This window comes from Schistocerca gregaria, chromosome 5 (assembly GCF_023897955.1).
Source record: "Schistocerca gregaria isolate iqSchGreg1 chromosome 5, iqSchGreg1.2, whole genome shotgun sequence".
Taxonomy (NCBI): domain Eukaryota; kingdom Metazoa; phylum Arthropoda; class Insecta; order Orthoptera; family Acrididae; genus Schistocerca; species Schistocerca gregaria.
In genome coordinates, this window is record NC_064924.1 from 292,818,006 (window position 1) to 292,841,210 (window position 23,205).

A 23,205-nucleotide genomic window follows, 5' to 3' on the forward strand; every position below is an offset into this window, starting at 1 on the left:
ACAATATTTTCATTTCTTCACATAATTTCCACCCCTCTCAACTGCCTTACGCCATCTTGGAACCAGCGCCTGTATACCCGCACGGTAAAATTCTCGACCAACCTGTTGGAGCCATTGTTTGGCAGCATGCACAAGGGAGTCGTCATCTTCAAACCTTGTTCCATGAAGAGAGTCTTACAGTTTCCCAAAGAGATGAGTCACATGGAGCCAGGTCAGGACTGTAAGGCGAGCGTTTCAGTGTTGTCTATCCGAGGTTTGATATCGCTTCCACGGTTTTTTGACTGACATGTCGTGCAACAGCAAAACATTTTACTTTTGCCGATGCGGTCGAACACGACTCAGTCGAGTTTGAAGTTTTTTCAGTGTCGTCACATATGCATCAGAACTTATGGTGGTTCCACTTGGCATGATGTCCACAAGGAAGAGTTCTTCGGAATCGAAAAACACCGTACCCATAACTTTTCCAGCAGAAGGTGTGGTTTTGAATGTTTTTTTCTTGGGTGAATTTGCATGGTGCCACTCCATTGATTGCCACTTTGTCTCTGGTGAAAAATAATGGAGCCATGTTTCATCACCTGTCACAATTCTACCAAGAAATTCATCTCCACCATTCTCGTGCTGTTCCAAAGGTTTGCTGCATACCGTTTTTCTTGTTTCTTTGTGAGCCACTGTCAACATCCTGGGAAAACACCTGGCACAAACCTTTTTTAACTCCAACAGTTTCAGTATTCTGCAAACACTTCCTTCCACTATCCCAACGTAGAGTGACAATTCGTTCACTGTGATGCGTCCGTCAGCAGTCACCAATTCGTTAACTCTCTGCACATTGTCTGGAGTGTGTGCAGTACGAGGCCTGCCGCTGCGAGGACAATCCTCGATATTGCCGTGCCCGCTTTCATCACGTAACCTGCTTGCCCACCGACTAACTGTACTGCGATCGACAGCAGCATCTCCATACACCGTTTTCAACCTCTTGTGGATGTTTCTCCCTGTCTCGTTTTCACAGCACAGGAATTCTATGACAGCACGTTGCTTCTGACGAACGTCAAATGTAGCAGCCACCTTGAAGACATGCTGTGACGGCGCCACTCACGGGAACAGGTTGAACTAAGTTTGAAAACAAGCAGGAAGGATGTATCTACACACTGTGAAACTTTCAAACATACAAAATGAAAACTGTATTTTTAAAAAAATTGGGTGCATTTCTTTTGGTGTGACCCTCTTATTTACAACTTATAGGAAATACGAGGTTCGTAGGGAAAGTAATGAGACAGATGATGACACAGCGAGCGACATGTTCTACTTGAGTAGACCGGTGTGTTCATCCTTTCCAGATTCGCAGTCCGAATTTCAGCTCCGTACAGGCATCGCGTAATTTTTGAGACTCCAACACTAAAGTTTTTTGTTCTTCGTTACAAAAATGGGAGAGCGGAATTTAGAGCAGTGTTATGCAATCATTTTTTGTGTTAAACTTGAGGAATCTGCAAGTGTGAACTTGAAAACTTGTAATAGGCCGTTGGAGAACTTTGCATATTTAGAGCACAAGTCTTTCACTGGCAAAAATCAGTTTTGGAACAGATCGACGTCGTTTGCAGTAGCTTGGACTATCAGCTCAGAGACCATGGCTGCGGCTACCCTTGACGCTGCATCACAGACAGGAGCGCCTGTGATGGTGTACTCAACGACGAACCTGGGTGCACGAATGGCAAAACGTCATTTTTTCGGATGAATCCCGGTTCTGTTTACAGGATCATGATGTCGCAACCGTGTTTGGCGACATCGCGGTGCACACACATTGGAAGCGTGTATTCGTCATCGCCTTACTGGCGTATCACCCGGTGTGATGGTATGAGGTGCCATTGGTTACACGTCTCGGTCACCTCTTGTTCGCATTGACAGCACTTTGAACAATCGACGTTACATTTCAGATGTGTTACGATCGGTGGCTCTACCCGTCATTCGATCCCTGCGAAACCCTAAATTTCAGTAGGATAATGCACGACCGCATTTTGCGGTCCTGTACGGGTCTTTCTGGATATAGAAAATGTGCGACAGCTGCCCTGGCCCAGCACATTCTCCAGATCTCTCACCAACTGAAAACGTCTGGACAATGGTGGTCGAGCAACTGGCTCGTCACAATACGCCAGTCACTACTCTTGATGAACTGTGGTATCGTGTTGAAGCTGCATGGGCAGCTGTACCTGTACACGCCATCTAAGCTCTGTTAGACTCAATACCGAGGCGTATCAAAGCCGTTATTATGACCAGAGGTGGCTGTTCGGGGTACTGATTTCTCAGGATCTATGCACCCAAACTGCGTGAAAATGTAATCACATGTCAATCCTAGTATAATATATTTGTCCAATGAATACCCGTTATTTATCTGCATTTCTTCTTGGTGTAGCGATTTTAATGGCCAGTAGTGTAAATTTGCTGTGGGCTCCGTTGCCATGTATGTTACATTGCTAACTGGATTTTAGAACACCTTGTAGAGATGTTCTGTATACATTGCGACAAGTAAAATATCGGCATATTCTTGTCAATCCACACAATTCGATGCTTTCGCATGTGCACAGTGAGGCTATCGCCCGCCATGTGAACCCACTCGCATCGCCGCCTGTGGAGGACCCCTTTCGTTGACGGTCCACCTGTCTGGACGGACGTTATGGATGGCACTCCTAAACAAAACAGCGGCGTTGCCGTCGCTGATGGACACTCGCAGTCTGTGACGCGCCTCCTTGTTTGTTTTCAGGGTCATCAGTCAGCGAGTGGCCTTCTTTACGAGACAGGGGGCGCTCGTTTGGCTGCCGGCTTTTTTACTGCACCAAGCATTGCGTTGGAGAAGTTTCAGAGCAGTCGACGCTTATTCACGTTTAAAAAATATCACAAGAGTGTAACTTGCTGTGATTCAGCAGCACTGTGCGTTATGATTATCACTGCACACGAGCCATTTATTCTTATTATCTTCTTTCTTTATGTTTTTCCGTAACTCTGTGTTTTTGTGAACTTCAAAGTGTGACATTTTCCAAGCTGATTTCTGAAATTATAGTCAATTCTTTCGATTCGCCTGGTCTGTGGGTCTCTTTTCAGACGCTTAGTTCGTTGCTAATTCCATATCTGCTACGCCTCAGTATTTTCTTCTTACCCTAGATTAGTCGTAGTCTATAATCTACATTTATACTCCGCAAGCCACCCAACGGTGTGTGGCGGAGGGCAATTTACGTGCCACTGTTATTAATTCCCTTTCCCCTTCCAGTCGCGTATGGTTCACGGGAAGAACGACTGCCGGAAAGCTTCCGTGCGCGCTCAAATCTCACTAATTTTACATTCGTGATCTACTCGGGAGGTATAAGAGGGGGAAGCAATATATTCGATACCTCATCCAGAAACGCATCCTCTCGAAACCTTTAACAGTAAGCTACACCGCGATGCAGAGCGCCTCTCTTGCAGAGTCTGCCACTTGAGTTTGCTAAACATCTCCGTAACGCAATCACACTCACCAAATAACCCTGTGACGAAACGCGCCGCTCTTCTTTGAATCTTCTTTATCTCCTGCGTCAACCCGACCTGGTACGGATCCCACACTGATGAGCAATACTCAAGGACAGGTGTTTTGTTACTAAGTTAATTTTATATCATCATTCCACTTCAAATCGTTCCGTACGCATACTCCCAGATAGTTTACAGAAGTAACTGCTACCAGTGTTTGTTCTGCTATCATATAATCATAGAATAAAGGATCCTTCTTTCTCTATATTCGCAATATATTACATTTGTCTATGTTAAGGGTCAGTTTCCACTCCCTGCACCAAGTGCCTATCCGCTGCAGATCTTCCTGTATTTCGCTGCAGTTTTCTAATGCTGTAACTTTTGTATACTACAGCATCATCTGCGAAAAGCCGTATGGAACTTCTGACACTATGTCATGTGTCATGAGTAGACTGTTCATTCAACTGAGTAAATACTGTAATCCTGTCTCACTTTTAGTGAAGACAGTAATGTCATCAGGCAATTTTATGATTAATATCCTTTCGTTCTGAATTTTAATCTACTCATGAACCTTGCTTTCATTTCCATCATTGCTTCTTCAGCATACTGTTTGAACAGTACAGGATTTTTAATGTGATGACCTCTGTCTTAGTCTTCCATTCATATTGCCTCCTCTTGGTTAATGAATGTATTGTATATTAGTCGTCTCTTCATGTAGCATATTTCTATTTCTCTAATGATTTGCAACATCCTACACTATTTTGCATTTGTCAGTTTTCTAGGTCGATAAATTCTATGAAATGCTCCTATTCACAGTCCAGCTGCCTCTCTTGTGCATTTGACGTTCCAAAAACGAAAGTAATCGGCTTCTAATAGGTTCCCAGTTTTCCGTTTTTCTGTGTGTTATCCATGTTAGTAATGAGTAATAACAAATATGCACACAAAACATTTTGCCCCACCAAAATGACGTTTTTAAACATCAATGGATGTGTAAATTCACATTTACATCGTTTGGTTTTCAGATGACAAGCTGTCAGTGCAGGACATCATACAGATGGTATTGCAAAACTATGTAACGTAAAATCAAGATAAGAACAAAAGCGAACGAAATCTGTCTTTAGGCCTCATTTTGTTAGTTCAGTTACAACCTAAAATACGTTTAGTTTTCGCAGTTATTCTATAAACCACTCATGTTGAGACAGAGATGCCGAAACATGTTTGGGGATAAAAAAAAGTGTTTTGTATAAAAGGCGGAATCCATAACCAATAATTTATACGGCATAAAGTAGAGGATCATTTCGGAAGCGGTGATTGTACCAGCATGACGCTCACCCTGTCATGAAGCAGCATCTGTGATCCAATGGTTTGTGGACAACAACATTCCTCGAATAGACTGGCCTGCTCTACCCAGAGTTCCGCCCAACTCAGTGTGACATATTTGGGATGACTTAGTAGAACGTTGACTCCACTCCATACCCCAGCGTTCGACATCCCTACCTTTCGTCTGCCTCGGTAGCTGCGCGGCCAGAGCTCGTATTGCTAACCAAATAGTCCCAGGTCTAACTGGAAACTGGGTGTTGTATTCTCCTTACGACGACGTATCGTTATAAGCGACATTCCACTGCTGAAGATGGCTTTATTGGCAGCCGGCCGCTACGGGCGCAGGTTAGAACCCTGCCTAGGACATAGATGTGTGTGAAGTCCTTAGGTTAGTTAGGTTTAAATAGTTCTACGTTCTAGGGGACTGATGACCTCAGCTGTTAAGTCTCATAGTGCTCAGAGCCATTTTTTTATTGGAACCTCCCCAAAGTCAATAAATTAAAAAAAGAAAACGCCACCACCTGCTTCGGAATCGGCTCTCGACAAAGAATGGGCTTCTAAAATTGAGACACGTTATTGAAACTGTCTCTAGCAGAGCGCTAGTCTCATAAAGACCAAGGGTGGACGCCTTCCTTATTGATGTCCACTGTAAACCAGTACTAAGCAAAGAAAGGAAAGCTGAAAAGAGTATATAGAGTGTCTACACAAGGAAAATGTGCTTGAAAGCAATATTTTAGAAAGGGAAGTGGACATAGATGAAGATAACATGGGAGATATGACACTGCGATAAGAGTTTGACAAAGCCCTGAAAAATCTAAGTCGAAACATGGCCCCGGGAGTAGACAACATCCCGTTAGAACTACTGACAGCCTTCGGAAAGCCAGATCTTCACCGAGCGAGGTGGCACAGTGGTTAACACACTGGACTCGCATTCGGGAGGACGACGGTTCAATCACGAGTCGGGCCATCCCGATGTAAGTTTTCCGTGATTTCCCTAACTTGCTGCAGTCAGATGCGGGATGGTTCCTTTCAAAGGGTACTGCCGACTTCTTTACCTAATCCGATGAGGCCGATGACCAGGCAATTTGGTCTCCTCCCCAAATCCACCCAACCCCAACAAAACTCTTCCATCTAGTGTGGAAGATGTATGAGAGAAGTGAAATACCCTCAGGGTTCAAGAAGAATATTCAAATTCCAAAGAAAGTAGCTGCTGGGAGATGAAAACTACCGAACAATCAGTGTAATAAGTCATGGTTGCAACATACCAACATGAAGAATGGAGAAACTAGTAGAAGCTCACCTCGGGGGAGATCAGTTTGGTTTCCAGAGAAATGCAGGAATACGCGAGGCAATACTCAGCTTACGACTTACCTTGGAAGATAGATTAAGGAAATGCAAACGTACATATTATAGCATTTTTAGACTTCGAGAAGAAGACTTCGAGAAAGCGTTTGACAGTGTTGTCTGGAATATCCTTTTTGAAATTATGAAGCTAGCAGAGGTGAAATACAGGGAGCGAAGGGCTATTTACAACTTTTACAAAAACGAGATAACAGTTATGTTATCTCGTTTTTGTCGAGGGTCATGAAAGGGAAGAAGCGGTTGGGAAGGGTGTGAGACATGGTTGTAACCTGTCCCCGATGTTATTCAATCCGTTCATTGAGCAGACAGTAAAGGAAACCAAAGCAAAATTTGGAATAGGAATTAAATTCCAGATAGAAGAGATAAAAACTTTGAGGTTTTACGATGATATTGTAATTCTGTCAGAGACAGCAAAGGACTTGGAAGAGCTGTTGTAAGGGAAGGGCAGTGTCTTTAAAGGAGGATATAAGATGAACTTCAACGAAAGTAAAACAAGAATAATGGAATGTAGTCGAGTTAAATCAGGTGACGCTTAGGAAGTCAGATTACGAAACGAGACACTTTAGTCAGTAGATGAGTTTTACTATTTGGGCATCAAAATAACTGATGATGGTCGCAGTAGAGAAAATATAAAATGTAGACTAGCAATTGAAAGAAAAGCATTACTGAAGGGGAGAAATATGTCAACATTGAGTATAAAGTGTCAGAAACTATTTGTCACGAGTTTCGCCATGTATGGAAGTGAAACATGGGCGATAAACAGTTTAGACAAAAAGAAAATAGGAGCTTTCGAAATGTGGTGGTGTAGAAGAATGCTGAAGGTTAGATGGGTCGTTCCCGTGACTAATGAGGAAGTATTGAATAGAACTGGGCAGACAATAAATTTATGGCACTATCAGACCAAAAGAAGGGATCTGTTGTTAGACAATTCTGAGACATCAAGGGATCACCAGTGTAGTACTGGAGCGAAATGTGGGGGCTAAATGTTGTAGGGGGAGACCAAGAGATGAATACAAGCAGTAGATAGAGAGAGATATAGGTTGCAGTAGTTATTCTGAGATGAAGAGGCTAGCGCAGGATAGAGTAGCATGGAGAGCTGCATCAAAACAGTCTTTGGACTGAAAACAACAACAACAATAACATGTGTCAGGATATATTCCATCAGATAGTATATAACATACAGTAACTCAAAATGACGTTCTCGAGGCATATCACTTCCTCCGTTCGACCCCTTCTATTGTACAGACAATATCGAGTTTTACTCACTTGAGCATATGTTTAACTTATTCTCAGGAGAAGGATCGAAGGTTGCTGGAAATCAAGTTTACAGGAGAAGAGTTCAAATGGCTCTGAGCACTAAGAGACTTAACTTCTTTGGTCATCAGTCCCCTAGAACTTAGAACTACTTAAACCTAACTAACCTAAGGACATCACACACATCCATGCCCGAGGCAGGATTCGAACCTGCGAACGTAGCGGTCGCGCGGTTCCAGACTGTAGCACCTAGAACCGCTGGGCCGCTCCGGCCGGCTCACAGGAGAAGTAGGGGAGTCACCAGGCAGAAAATAGAAACACATGCTCCACCCGCTTCTCCGGCAGCCAGAAAAACAGCGGAACGCCAATAGGAGCAGGTCCGCTGTCACACTGCCATGAAAATGCATCACACATATCGCGAACGTCGCCGTCTCATTAAAATTCTTTTTGCAAGCGAGTGTAATATATTCATTGCGTGCCGCAGGCAGATTTTCCTCGGTGACACACAGCGATGTCAGCGGCCCCAGCGTCCACGTAACTGCCGCTTGTAGCGCCACGCTCCCTACGACCACAGGACGCTTGCACGCTGTGATGCATAGTAAGTGCACCTGTGGTCTCAACCTTGTGTTTACATCCGAGAAAGCGAAACAGTGATAAACCAGGTATGCTACGTTACTTATGTCAAGAAGATCTTGGTCAGGTGCCACTGTATGTTATTAATGATCTGTGGTGTGAGAGTATCGACGTCACTGTCAAGTTAATAAAGAAATATAAACAATGCACTCTTTATTTTACGTTTTTACATCGTAAGGGTTCTTTAAATTGAGAAAAAATTGACCAGAACTGTTTAATTTTTTGACAAATCATCCCCAGCATACTATAACGGAATTGATTATATAAATCTTTCTGATGATTCGGTTATTGCAGAGTTAAGTAGTTCTGCTTCAGAAGGTGACGATGAGTCACAGCGTTGTTCATTTTCATGTGTTGTGATAACTGTTTATTGCTGGTCCGAGTTGCCGGAGTTGGCGGTGAGGTGTGCTAGTTCGTGTGAATGACAGCTGTGTGTTTCTGTTTCTTCTTCTGACGAAGGCCGTGGCCGAAATATTGTGTGTATGTGTCTTTTAATTGTGCCTGCGCTCTTAACGTATCATCTTTATGGTAAGTAGCAATCTGTATTTACCTACGTAACTCTTTATTTCTTTCTTTACTGTTTCCAAAGGATGCAACAACATTTGCACAGCACATGCAGTGGACTTCTCTTTCGGATTTTAAAAACCCACTTTCTCTTTTCGGTTTATATCTGCTTTCTTAATTCAAAAAAACTTTGTTATAAGTAGCTTCACAATGTTCCACTGCTTTTGTACGCACTCATTGTTTTGATTCAGTACTGTGTTATTGCTATTATTTGCCATTGAGGTTCACTTTGAGTATATGTTTCCGTGTTCCTTGTTTAAATTTCTGTTCACTGTAATACTTGTCGTGTCGAGTGCAGAATCGCATAGTTAATGTGACATATTGTCATCTCTCTTTCTGAATATGTTTTTTCTCACATCTTGTAATATATGATCTTGGTATCGTTAATCTATAGCGTTGCTATTGTTTGTTGCGCAAAGAACAATGCTAATGGTGCCTCCTTAAGTACATTGTTCTAAAAATTCTTTTTCAAATGCCTTAGAAGAATGCGCCTAGATCAATATTTAGAAACATGAGCTAAAATTAAATTGCTTTTCCATTATACATAACCCATTAACGTCGATAAAATTAGTGTTTGTAGCTACCGTCTTCATGAAAATAACAGCATTGACCATTGCGTCATTCAGAGTCAAGCTTTTTCATAAACTTATCACATCAAGAAACGAGATAGGGGAGAACAAATCTAAAATATCGTAAAAGATACATTTTTCGGATAGATAAAAAGAACACTTTGGAGTCTTCTCGTTCATTGAAAAGATAGTAAGCGTTTGTTCGGCAGCTCCGTCATTTTAAGCAACCATTGCGAACTTCATTGTAAATATATTTTGCTTGGGAAAGAGCTGAATCAATCAATAAGTGAACTTCCTTTGTGAATACCTACTTCGTGTGCACAGCTTATCAGCTGTATGTCCCATTTTAATTTATTCTGATAGGACTGACTGCTTTTGTTTACTTATTTATTATGTTGAATAAGGATCTCTCTGTGTCACCAACAAAATTTTGATATCTATTAGTTCATGACCGTATATGAGAAATTTTGGTACTGGACCAAAACCCCCGCCCGTCCCCAGAAATGTAGGTTATAGTGATACTGATCTGTAGCGCAGCTCGTGGTGTCTAGGAGGCGATAATCTGGTTGAGAGTTGGCGAAATCAACGAATGTGAAACCGGAAAATCTGGTTGTGGTAACAAACTGGAAGGTAGCGAACCTTAATGTTTTGCGAACGTGCCTTGTTGAAAAATGCAAGTGGGCTCCAGCACATAACTTTTACCGATACGTTTTGCTATTTTACTGTCATCAGATGGAAGGGTAAAGCTGTCTTCTGGAAATTGTCGCCGGTGCAGATACCGTATTTACAATTTCTTCGTATATTAAAGCATGTGTTTCCAGTAACGTACACATTTTCCAGACACAGAATACCACTTTTTTCCATTCTCCTAACGAAGTACAACCACAGCAAAAGCTATTGTTTTGTAAGAACAGAAAAGTCTATGTTAAATATGATAATGACATAGTGTTCGCAAGGTACAACGTAGGCTTTCGTATTTGTACACAGTGCAGCGGCTGTCAGAGGGGGCGTTAAATATTTAGTTCAGGCACGCTTTTTCCTGTAACATAGTCCCGTCCCCCCTTTTATATCGCTCTTCCCGTGACCGAGCGAGACTGTGCATTGACAGGACTGGAAACTCGCTTGAGAGGACGCCAGTTCAAATGTCGATCCGACCAGAGACGTTTAGGTGTTCCGTAGGTTTCCTAAACCTCTTACGGCAAATGGCAGTATAGTTTCTTTAAAGAAGACATAGCTGACTTACTTCCCCCATCCTTCCTCAAACACAAACAAATAAAGAAATATGCCCACTTGAAACTGAAACCTGACGGATGAATCACTAGGCTAAGCAGACTTCAGTTCAACGAACTTCACTGCACTTTAGATTATGGAGCATAATTCAAGTTGAACCACAACACCACCGGCAAACTTCCAGAGCTGGTACTATGAACCAAAACAAGCAAAAAAGTGTAGTAAGTATGGTCCGTTAGGGCGTAGCTATGGGCACTTCCTCAGCAGAAGAGAGGTTTCACACTAATAAAGACGAACACGTGCTCATAGCTTTTAAGGTATGCACCTGAGAGCCCATATTTGCTGCTCATTATTTCTTGTTTTGGTCCGTACTACCACCTCTGAAAGTTTGTCGGAGTAGTTCTGGTTCACCCTCTATTGGAGCTTCTTTCGTTTGTAGCCAAACATCGGACTTTATCGCTTACGGGCTCTCCACACACTGTTGTTGTTGTCGTCGTCGTCAGTCCTGAGACTGGTTTGATGCAGCTCTCCATGCTACTCTATCCTGTGCAAGCTTCATCACCCAGTACTTACTGCAGCCTACATCCTTGTGAATCTGCTTAGTGTATTCATCTCTTGGTCTCCCTCTACGATTTTTACCCTCAACGCTGCCCTCCAGTGCTAAATTTGTGATCCCTTGATGCCTCAGAACATGTCCTTCCAACCGGTCCCTTCTTCTAGTCAAGTTGTGCCACAAATTTCTCTTCTCCCCAATTCTATTCAATACCTCCTCATTAGTTATGTGATCTACCCATCTAATCTTCAGCATTCTTCTGTAGCACCACATTCCGAAAGCTTCTATTCTCTACTTGTCCAAACTGTTTATCGTCCATGTTTCGCTTCCATACATGGCTACACTCCATACAAATACTTTCAGAAACGACTTCCTGACACTTAAATCTATACTCGATGTTAACAAATTTCTCTTCTTCACGCTACTAGTACACGGTGACTCAAAAAGAAAGAACAGATTTCAGTTGTTTATCCAAAATGTACATTCAAAGTTTTATGTTCGCACAGGCATCAGCACCAGACAGACGAATCAATAGTTCCTTGTTTATTGAATAGACATATTCAACAATTTGATTTCTCATCTCTTGAAGAGTAACTGAGGTAGGTGAGTCAACTGTATTTTATGTACCCGTATAGAAAAAAATAGTAAGGTATGACATTTGGTGAACTGAGAGGCCAAAGACATTGAACAAGGTCTTGTCCATCATTCCCAATTCACCATTTGTTAAGGTACAGTTAACATAACGCCGCACCTAAAAGTGAAAATTTGGCGGGGCGCCGTAATGCTTAATCATAGGAATGTTCTGAAGTTGAGGAAACAACCAATTTTGCAGCATGCTCAGGTGTGACATTCCTGTCAGTTTCCCCCACAAAAAAATGAAAGGTCCACAAACTTTGCGAACAGTACAAAACACATTCAGTATCGATCAGTCTCTTTCATGTTCGACGCCAGGATTTTGTGGCCCCCAAATTTTTCAAATATGGAGTTTTAATTTACCCGATAGACGAAAAGGCGATTCGACTGGACTGATGATTCGTTCGGAAAAAGTCTCCTCTTCTACATCCTGAAGAACTGAAATGCAAGATTCGTATCTTCTGTTACGGTCGCCGGAACGCAACAGGCGCAGTACTACATTTCAGAACACATCACACCAATCTTTGAAGGCCTGGCGTGCCCGTCTTGTGGACTTTTGAGGGTTCCGTGTGAACATATGTCGGATATGAAACTTCCTGGCAGATTAAAACTGTGTGCCGGACCAAGACTCGAACTCTGGACCTGGGCAAATGCTCTACCAACTGAGTTACCCAAGCACTACTCACGCCCCGTCCTCACAGCTTTAATTATGCCTTTACCTCGTCTCCTACTGTCCAAACTTCACAAAAGCTCTGCTGCGAAAGGCAAAGGACCCGAGTTCGTGTCTCGGTACACACACTGCCGGGAAGTTTCATATCAGCGCACACTCCGCTGCAGAGTGAAAATCTCATTCTGGATATGTCTGATATGCTCTGCATTTTCTTCAGTTGCGTGTTCCCTCTGCATATGCAACCAACTTCTTAGAATGTTGTATACAAGTCATAAAGCTTCCTGTGCAGAGGCAGCTTGCTGCTGAATCGACGGCGGAATGTACGCTGCACTTGAACAGTGTACTCCCTTTGCGGAAATTCCAACAAACAACAGTCGCCATGTTGCTGCAAACAAACGACGGCGCAGCTGTGTCAAAACTTTGAGCCTTGCTCTATCAAGTGACAGTCGCAGTGTCTTTCTGTCTTTCATAGTTTGCCTACAATAAACTGATTTTTTTTCTTTCTTTTCGAATCCCCCGGAGTAACCTAAAGCTAAAAGCGGTGCTGAGAGCAGTATAACAACCTCTCCTCCTTTCTAATCGACTATGAAAAGCTTTTAACAGTGTACACTAGTCTTTAAGAAATCACTCTTTACGATGACAAAGTAATCTGAAGTCACTTCTCTTTTAAAGTAGTTGCCGTGTCACGGCTGCTGCCCTTCTCAAGCAAAGAAGGCCCATATTTTTGTCAGTTTTTGTCGGCGCCATCTCTGCTGCGCTCTTGAACAATGGGAGGAAGCGCAGGCCGTTCAGAGGTCGTGAGTAGCATTGGAACCCCGTCCCATGGCAGCCTACTGACTGCATTAGCCCGACGTATAGTCCACCCACGTTTATAGCCTTTATTGTATTTAAAAAATTGTTTTTCACACCGTCGACGGGAATATACGGTTTGTCGTTCCGACGTTATCAAGGGTAAGAGACGGGGTGGGGGGAGAGAGAAAGGTTGTGTAAAAGCTGTGCTATTAGCACAGTGCAAACTGGTAAGGACCATTGTTGACTACAGTAATATTAGCGCAAGGTAGGTAGGCTTCAAGTGATTTAGGGAAATCTCATGTACCTCTAATTTCAGAGAATTTTGCGGCGATGGTATTTAAAACTACTGCGTGTCTGATGTGTCTAGCTGACGTGTACATAGGCCAGTCAGGTTGAAGTACGTCCGTGATGTTTACGACGAGCGGAATAGTTCTGCTTAAAACTACCTGTTTCTTATGTATAAAGTTCCGTACGCGTGTTTGGTCTTCGTAGACGAACATTGGGAGGGAGCCAAATTGCATCTTACGCAGTACGGCAGGTGCCGTAACTTGATTGTATACAGGCGCTTCGCTATGTGAATACTTCTGTCGACAATTTCGTAACAGACCACAATTCCAAAGACCCAATTGGGTTTAGATCGTGTGGTATTCCAGTCCTTGACTAGCGATTTCGCATAGCCTGATTAGGGCGAGATTTTAGTTTTAAAGCGCCATAAATCTGAACGATTTTGCTTGTATGTCAGTCTCCGTTATATAGCCGGAGCCGAGAAAGTAGAAAATGACGTATCCGGTGTCAGAATGAACTGAGGCGAGATGGGTCTGTGGAGTCTTGTCAGAAGAATCAAGTATCTCGAACAGATGTTTCGTTATACGGGCTTGATTGTGCGGAGGATGTTGACGGTATGTTTGTATATTTTCTGACAATGAGTCTGTATATTCTTGAGTTCTAGTCCTCCCGCGTTACAAGGTAGGGCTCTGGTTTGCAAGGATCCTTGCAAAAGGTTTGCCGGTCAAATATACCAGCGCGCTATAGCAAGAATACTTTTTGCGCTCTCACTAGTCCATTGGGCAGGTGAACTACAGTCCAGTGTAAAGTTACCGAAACATACACTGGCACACAGAGAACAAGAAGAAATTTTTTTTAAAGACAGAATTCTCCACATAGTGTTTTACTATCAAGCAAACCAAGGGATGCGAGTAGAGGACAACGATACAAGCGAACAATTCTGATAAACGTACGTCCGGCAACCAATGCTATTACGAGCTGAGTACATGAACACCTTTTTGTAGTCCCAGAGCTTCCAAACAGCAGGTATACACTTGAGGACATACACATTACAACAGGTGTTCCCCGTGGCCGCCGTTCATGTGGAGGATGGCTTCAACATGTTCCCTGATCGACGTCCGCACAGATTCAAAAATACCAGCCGTGTTCCGAATGCGTTGACAACTATCTGCAGTGTGTTGCCAGAGTTCATCAGTACTGTCAGCAGGGCTGGAATACACAAAAGCTTTTGAATATCGCCACACAAAAAAAATTCAACGGGTTCAGGTCGGGGCACAGGGATGCCATAGTATCGGCTAGCCACAATCGATCCGCTTGTCGAAGATTCATACTACTCTACTGGCCATTAAAATTGCTACACCAAGAAGAAATGCAGATGATAAACGGGTATTCATTGGACAAATATATTATACTACAACTGACACGTGATTACATTTTCAAGCAGTTTGGGTGCATAGATCCTGAGAAATCAGTACCCAGAACAACCACCTCTGGCCGTAATAACAATGCCCTTGATATGCCTGGGCATTGAGTCAAACAGAGCTTGGATGGCGTGTACAGGTGCAGCTGTCCACGCAGCTTAACCACGATACCATAGTTCATCAAGAGTAGTGACTGGCGTATTGTGACGAGCCAGTTGCTCGGTCACCATTGACCAGACGTTTTCAATTGGTGAGAGATCTGGAGAATGTGCTAGCCAGGGCAACAGTCGAACATTTTCCGTATCCAGAAAGGCTCGTACAGGACTGCAACATGCGGTTGTGCATTATCCTGCTCAAATGTAGGGTCTCGCAGGGATCGAATGAAGGGTAGAGCCACTGGTCATAACACATCTGAAATGTGACGTCCACTGTTCAAAGTGCCGTCAATGCGAACAAATGACGTTTTCCCATTCGTGCACCCAGATTCGTCGTTGAGTACACCATCGCAGGCGCTTCTGTCTGTGATGCAGAGTCAAGGGTAACCGCAGCCATGGTCTCCTAGCTGATAGTCCATGCACATTCAAACGTCGTCGAACTGTTCGTATAGATGGTTGTCGTCTTGCTAACGTCCCCATCTGTGTCTCAGGGATCGAAACGTGGCTGTACGATCCGTTACAGCCATGCGGATAAGACGCCGGTCATCTCGACTGCTAGTGATACGAGGCCGTTGGGATCCAGCACGGTGTTCCGTATTACCCTTCTGAACCCACCGATTCCATATTCTGCTAACAGTCATCGGATATCGACGAACGCGAGCAGCCATGTCGCTATACGATAAACCGCAATGGCGATAGGCTGGAATCCGACCTTTATCAAAGTCTGAAACATGATGGTACGCATTTCTCCTCCTTACACGAGGCATCACAACAACGTTTCACTAGGCAAGGCCGGTTAGCTGCTATTTGTGTACGAGAAATCGGATGGAAATTTTCCTCATGTCAGCACGTTGAAGGTGTCGCCACCGGCGTCGACCTTGTGTGAATCCTCTGAAAAGCTGATCATTTGCATATCACAGCATCTTCTTCCTGTCGGTTGAATTTCGCGTCGGTAGCACGTCATCTTCTTGGCGTAGCAATTTTAATGGCTAGCAGTGTATTTAGTTAAACTGCTTTCGGCTTGCAAGCCACACGACCAGATATAATTATCATCAGAGGGTGTACAGTGTTGGTGAAAAAGATGCTACACGTGCATAGTGAAGTGCAAAAAGCAGAGGATATGTCACCTTTGCAGTACAGTAGTAGCGTAGTTGAAAACGTTAAGGCTAGACGTAAACAAATGTACAGGGAATATATCAGAAAACATTAAGTCTACATACTGTGTGTGTGTGTGTGTGTGTGTGTGTGTGTGTGTGTGTGTGTGTGTGTGTTTGTGCGTGTGCAGTTATCGTCTGGTGTCCTGGGCGTGTTCTTATGTTCTTTCTTCACTCGTGTCTTAGTGCTCGTTGTTTCTGTTCCAGGTGAGTCGTCCTTCGGTGCCTAGAAGCCACGCGGCTAGCGCTCCGTCTGCAGCCGTAAGTAGTTTTTGCGGCAGCGCGCAAGCAGCTGGCGGTAGGCTTTCTTTTGTCTCGTGAATATCTTTCATGTTTCTCTCTCCCGCTCTCCGATGAAAAGGCAGCTGCACCCGGTCTGCTGTCTGCCCGGTGTTAATGCGGCGCTTCCATTCGCCCTTAGTTCCCTTTCGCTTTTCTCCGTTCCTCAGAGTATCGTTGCCGTCTCAATGGCTCAGAGTACACGCTGCAAAGTTTAAACGAAGTGCTCTTCAGTTTTCTTCCATGTGAAACAGCTTGTCTTGGTGTTACTGTTTTAAAAGAGCTCTCTTAATGTTTGCAGGTTTGAAAAACCTGCATTTAAAATATGTTGCTTCACTTTCATACGTACTTCTGCCAAAATGCAGAGGTGGTTTTTTTTTTTTTTTTTACTAGAGTAGTGCCCGATTCACTCTGAAGACGCTCTCATTCCAGAGAAAGTGTTCCTTTCGGCATTATCTTTCCAGGACAGTATGTGGAACAAAACGTCTATTACACTTGTCGTTGCCAAGAAACACATTTTGTATCCATCCCACTCCATTTTTCTTCTTTTCATTCAGCAAACATTTCCACATCATGTTCAATTCCTCCCACTTTCACAGTTCGTCCCTCAATTCTTGCTTCTTCAGAACTTCTACGCCGCTTCATTCTGCTTCCAACTTGCCACTGTGTCTCTATTTTCGTTACCTTAAGTCATCCGCAACACTTACGCGCTTAAATAAGATTCCCCGCTGTACAATTTTGAACATGGCTGTCTTTCAACTACAGTATGTAAGTTTCAACGGAGAAATAACACACCCGACGGTTGCAAAAAATTGTTTAGTATATTGACCTAGGTTTGGACACTTCTACGGATGTCTAAATCAGAATGAAATTTTAAATTTGTAAAGTTACATTGCGAGAAGACAATAGTTAAAGTTTAGAGGAGACACGATCAACACAAAAATTAAAAGTTAAAAATGTCCCATCCTTTAGTTCATGTTAAGTAACATCATCTGACTCTCCTAAACTTTGGCCATTGTCTTCTCGCAGTGTAACTTCACGAATTCTAAAATTTCATTCTGATAAAGACATTCTTAAACGTGTCGAAACCTAGATCAGTGTACTAAACAATTATTTGCAACCGGTCGGGTTAGTTAGTTCTCCGTTGGTTGTCCACGGCGATTCCTCTTATGGTGTGTTTTAGTCACCAGATGGTTTTTTTCTTTTCTCAAGAGCACGTTTCGTTACCTGCTTGATGAAAGATTCTCTTTCACCAATCTGCTGTTTTGTCGTCGTATTTTCATGTTTTTAAATTTTTGCTGGATCTCCTAAAGCCCCAGATTCGTAGAGAAATTGTCATCTGAAGCAATAAGGTTCATACAGATATGGGTTCTGAGCAAAAATGCTTAGAAATATTTTATGGAGTATCGTAATTTGTATTGTTACTGATTTACGTCATCCCACTAGGCCTATACTGTTCCATAGTACACACGACATTATGCACTATGTGTTTAATGTGATGCAGTTTCACGCAAAAAAGGAAAGGAGAATCATCATTTAAGGTCTCGTCGATGACAACATCATTAGAGATGGAGAATCAGCTCGGAGACCATGGCTGCGATTGCCCTTGATGCTGCATCACAGACAGGAGCGCCTCCGATGGTGTACTCAACGGCGAATCCGGGTGCACGAATGGCAAAACGCCATTTTTTCGGATGAATCCAGGTTCTGTTTACAGCATCATGATGGTCGCACCCGTGTTTGGCGACAGCACGGTGAACGCACATTGGAAGCGTGTATTCGTCATCGCCATAATGGCATATCCCCCAACGTGATGGTATGGTGTGCCATTGGTATCACGTCTCGGTCACCTCTCGTTCGCATTGACGGCACTTTGAACAGTGGACGTTACATTTTAGATGTGTTACCACCCGTGGCTCTACCCTTCATTCGATCCCTGCGAAACCCTACATTTCAGTAGGATAATGCACGACCGCATGTTGGAGGTTCTGTACGGGCCTTTCTGGATGCAGAAAATGTTCGACTGCTGCCCTGGCCAGCACATTCTCCAGATCTCTCACCAATTGAAAACGTCTAGTCAATGGTGGCCGAGCAACTGGCGCGTCACAATACGCCAGTCACTACTCTTGATGAACTGTGGCATCGTGTTGATGCTGCATGGGCAGCTGTACCTGTACACGCCATCCAAGCTCTGTTTTGACTCAATGCCCAAGCGTATCAAGGCCGTTATTACGGCCAGAGGTGGTTGTTCTGGGTACTGATTTCTCAGGATTTATGCACCCAAATTGCGTGAAAATGTAATCACATGTCAGTTCTAGTATAATATACTTGTCCAATGAATACCCGTTTATCATCTGCATTTCTTCTTGGTTTAGCAATTTTAATGGCCGGTAGTGTACACTGGTCAGCCAGAACATTGTGTCCACCTATCTTAAGTGTTGTGGTATGAAAGTCGTGAGGATTTGTTACGCGTAACTCGCTGAAGGGAATTGGGACCACATATCACCAAACTCCCCTAAATTCCGAGGAGGGGGGCGATGAGCTCTGGCGCAACGTCCAAACACATCGATTTGTTCGATCTGGTTCTGATCTGGCGAGTTGGGGTGCCGGAACATCAAATGGAATTTGACACTGTGCTCCTCGAACCACTCCATCACTCTCCAGTCCTTGTGACATGACGCATTATCTTGTTGGAAAATGCCAGTGCCTTCGGGAAACATGATAGCCATGAAGGGTTGTCTGCAACCTGTTTGTTATACCCCTTGTCCTTCATGGTGCCTTGCACGAACTGCATTTGGCCCATGGATGTTCACGTGAATGTTTCCCAGCGCTGTTCCCCTGGAAGATGATTCACGCTCTCCCATCGACAAGATGTAGAAGGTATCGGGATTAATAATATTATGCAACGCTCTGCCATTGCGCCAACGTCCAGTGCCGATGGTAAAGTGGCTATTCCAGTCGCAGTTGCCGATGTCGTGGTGTTAATACTGACACATGCGTAGGTCATCGGCTGCGGATTCCCATCCTTAGGAATGTTCGGTGCACTGTGTGTTCAGACACACTTGTACTCTGCCCAGTCCAGCCACAGTTCACCGGCTGTCCTCTTTTATCAGTTCGCCCAGCCTACGACGTCCGACTTCTGTAATGAGGGCTGACCGCCCAACCTCTGGGTGTGATTTCACCTTGGTTTCCTCAGGTGTTGAAGACGCCCACCACAGGACACCTCGAACACAGCGCAGTTTCCGAAATGCTCGTACTGAGCCTCTGGGCCATCACAATCTGACCTCGGTCAAAGACAGATCGCGTACCTTCCCCATTTTACACAGATACAGCACGCCCTCTGATACTAAATACACAGTGATGTGTCTATCACTCTGTCAGTCATTCCTCGCCAGGTGACACTGCTGTCGCTTGAACGTTTATACCGATAGTAGGTCAGTGTTTATACGCAGGGCAATTCAAAAACAAAAAGCTTATAAACTGACGTGACACATCGAGCGTACAACAAGGACCAGTAATGACGGTCATGAGATCGAAGCTTCACAGCACGTGTCCTCTTCATCCATGAAGCTGCGATTTTACTCTAGGATGTGATGAACGTTAACAACTTGCATAGGTGTACGGATGTGAACTCACGTGCGACACGTACGCGTACCCGACAACGCAATTTACTCTTAACGTGTGGATACATTGGGCTGTACATTCTCCTGGCCGAATTGACGGTAGCACCTTCAAAATTACCAACGTTAATCAAGGACCTATTCGTACAATAACATAATTATGTTAATGAATATACCTTTCTCCTGTTAGATGTTCTGCCGGACATGATGAATGATGCTTCCATACCTATCTGGAGCCGCATTGGATTTCAACACGACGGAACCCTGCGCATTTCATCAGACAGCTGAGGACACTTCTGCAGTTCTTTCCCGGCGGCTGGATGGATCACGGTGGGCAAGTCGCATGGCCACCACGATCACCTCATCCGTCCCCAGTCGATTTTTTTCCTGTGGCGGCATCTGCTTTGTGCATGAGACACCTGTTACATCCCCGGTATCTTTGAGAGTATCCGCCACTCAATACAACATCGATGTCAGCATCTCCTGTAGTGGGCGTCCATTTGTAGCGTGTAACTAAATAACTGCAGTGCCATTTAGTAGTCCGGGATGGCCTTTGCGACCCTCTTCCTACGTGATCACTGATTCTTGTTGTGTGTCCTGTGTGCCATGTCAGTTTGTAAACTTTTTTTAGTCACCCTGTATCGTTGTAAAAAAAAATTACACACTACGGTGCGCTGTTTTGTGTTCTTCTTCGCCCTCGGTGGCGATTTATGATTGGAATATTACTAGGGAATCTGATTCACCTGAAACTTTGCAATTCTACCCATTCGCAGATTAAAACCATGGGAAATATTGTTGCTCTATAGCTGTTGCTGTCCTCACAGATCCTTAGGTGGAAAAGTCTCTCTCATACCCCGTATCCCGATAATCTCAGCCGATCTACACATTCATTTTGTGCGACTTTAATTTCCAGTCAAGGTTTCCTTTGCAACACCAGTAAACAAAGCTCAACATCAGAGAGAGGGAGGAAGACAAGCGGACAGAAATGGGAGAGGAAATTAAGCGGATGAGATGAATGGGGGAGGGGGGCCGTAGGAAATTCCCGTGTATATTTACCTATTGCGAAGCATTACCGGATTCGCTAGTATTGTTAAGATACCCATCTAGCCGCTTATTTAAGTTGATCTGAATTATCGAATCACTAACTAGTTTTAGAGCCACTAAAGGCTCATCGTAGATGGAAGCGTTACAACAGATAAAAAAAAAAACGTTGGTCGCATATATAGTACATAAACCGTCAATAGTTGTTCATAACGTTGTTAATAGATGATGATGATGATGAATATCTTCAACACTTACGTTGTTTTCTTTTCTAATTGCATGAATTCATTGAATCGTAACATCTATAGTAAAACTGTATACACTTACGCAATGAAACTGAAATTCTGCTTTATATGCTTTTTATTCAAAGACAGCTTCAAATGCCATTTTTTCAGGGTAATTGAAATTTTCGTCTGTCGGATTTTTACAATAAGTTCAGCTCAGGGGTCCGGAGAACCTAAATTCAGCTCTGTAAAACACACACACACACACACACACACACACACACACACACACACACACACACACACACACCAATTGGCGCAAGAACGCGTTATGGGACGCAGGGATGCGGTTCTGTTCAGTATTTGCGTTGACAATAAACAGGATTTTGCTACTCAGTCAACAGCCACATTTTGCTTTTGTGCAGCCGCCGTAACATACTCACTAAGAACACGCAAATGGACGTGTCTGGACTTTGATAAACAGTCTTCCGTATCTGTACCTCGGCCCCTAATTCCATTAAGCAGAATACTCCGTCCATTTTGCGATGTTCTGTCCCCTTTCCAGGACGGGAAGCCGTTGTCAGTTCTGAAGAAGGAACCTACATGCCGTTTCGGTTCTCGTTTCAGCAAGTGTTCTTCCCCATTATTTAATCACTGCTCACTGAACATTATTTTCTTTTGCTACATCGTCATTTCTTATTTGAGCACTTATCAGTGATGTGACAAATGATTTTACTACATTAATCAGCCTCTCCTCTGCCTATCGTAATAACGACGTATTACGATTCACAAGAGGAAAGCCTTAGCAACAGCCAACCGGTGCTGCTCATACACAGACGGAAAAATATTCGCTATATCAACTAGGAGTTAGGGGAGGTTTACCATCTTTGGCCGAAAAAAGCATGTTCTTTGAGAATTTTTTTCTTGGAATGTGTTATAGATATCAATTTCAAATTTGGTCAAAATGTTTATTGATATCGCTTGTACAAACTGCAATTTTTTCGACCGGAAATGTCGACGAGCAAAGGCGGAACTCCCGTCGGAACGAAACAAAATTTCGATGTAGACCTCCATGCGCTGTATGTCACAGGTCAGCCGGTTCGTCTGAAATCAAAATTGAGTTGAGATTAGCGTAGTATATAAGATTCTTTAGGAGTTGTACCTCACTTAAGTTATTTGGACCATAGGAAACAAAAGGGCGGCCATTTGAAAAAAACAGGGGTTTTTCATTGATTTTTCGACTTCGTCGGCCAAGTAAAAATATTTATAGTTCATGGATCGGAATAAAAGTGGTACAACTCCTAGGAATCATGCCAATCGGTTCAGAAGATTTGAAGTTACCATACCTCGCGATGTAAACAAAGTAATTTCGAGAAAAACGCGTTTAAAGTTTTGAGTACATATAAATGCAATGTTGTGCAACTTACGTTCAATCTGCTATTCCGGGTACATAAACTAGTCCTTCCTCTTCCTCCTAGAGGGCGTTCTGCTCGGTCTGGGCCATCCTGCGCTGCTCCAGAGCCCGCTCGTACGGCCGGTGACAAGCGGTTTTCGGGCACTTGAATCCGGTGGTCGTCCGAATGCTTGGCGTCCATCGTTGTCATGGTCCTCAGAATTGCTGAATACCCATCGTTGAAGCTGCTCACTGCCTGGAAAGTCGCATTCTCCACAGTCTTCGCACTAGAATGCAAATGCTTGGGGGCTAACATCCAAACACTTGCGTTCAAACTTTCATTTGAATTTTGTGTGTTTCCTCCCAAACACCGGTACAATAACTCGTCCTCCGAAAGAAAAAAACTGGTACGTGAAAAAAGCCGATTTCAGGCAGGTGCATTATTTTTTGTTCAACCGCGAATAACAATCATTTCCTTTCCGTATTCGGAAAACCGTTTCAGGTGTGGATTCTAAACACTTTAATGGATACAAAAATGCAATTTTTTAAAAAATCGATTTTTTG

General features: G+C 43.6%; 1 protein-coding gene across 13 annotated transcripts in view; it reads left to right on the forward strand.

Annotated features, from left to right (window-relative positions):
• The window catches only part of LOC126271885 (dystroglycan 1), a 960,129-nt gene that overhangs the window by 666,144 nt on the left and 270,780 nt on the right, over positions 1-23,205 (forward strand). For 5 of the 13 annotated variants that reach the window (XM_049974252.1, XM_049974250.1, XM_049974243.1 and 2 more), the window contains one exon: positions 16,292-16,345. The exons of the other annotated variants lie outside the window; for them this stretch is intronic. The gene's annotated coding sequence lies outside the window, so the exon portion shown is untranslated. The remainder of the gene's footprint in view (positions 1-16,291; positions 16,346-23,205) is intronic. 13 annotated transcript variants of the gene reach the window in all.